General features: G+C 30.4%; 1 protein-coding gene across 1 annotated transcript in view; it reads left to right on the forward strand.

The window, feature by feature from the left end:
* LOC119592397 (alpha-mannosidase 2C1-like) overlaps positions 1-480 on the forward strand; it is a gene marked incomplete in the record, with an annotated part of 33,450 nt that overhangs the window by 9,927 nt on the left and 23,043 nt on the right.

Here is a 480-nt window from a genome sequence, read left to right on the forward strand (position 1 = left end):
TAAAAGAAACAGTAACTGTGCTTGGCAACTTCACCCCAGAACAACTCTCCTATTTCACAAGCATTTAAGACTTAGTTTAGTTAACACCTCAGACATGCAACTGCTATTAAAGGATTTTTACGAGACACTCTAACATGCTAGAAGAACATGTCCTGTCATTGTTGTTCATGAATATTGAAATCTATTCTCCGTGTTCTTCTGCTGCTGTCTGGCTTAGAATAACAAGAGTAGTGTGTTTTTTTTTTTTTTTTCACTGTATGGTTATTCGATCTTTTATTCGTAAGATAAATGCTATAAATTGATATTATTTTTTAATGTTAAATGGCTTCATCGTTTGTTGTTTTGTCTTTGTATCTATTTCTTTTTCGTTGTGAGAACTTTGTATTTTTCTATATTTAGCATAATCTGTTATTTTTTCCAGAAATATTTGATTAAGAATTGCCATTGTTCATTTTAACTTTTATATAATGGAAAGCACGT

The sequence above is a fragment of the Penaeus monodon genome, chromosome 30 (assembly GCF_015228065.2).
Source record: "Penaeus monodon isolate SGIC_2016 chromosome 30, NSTDA_Pmon_1, whole genome shotgun sequence".
In the NCBI taxonomy this organism is placed as follows: Eukaryota; Metazoa; Arthropoda; class Malacostraca; order Decapoda; family Penaeidae; genus Penaeus; species Penaeus monodon.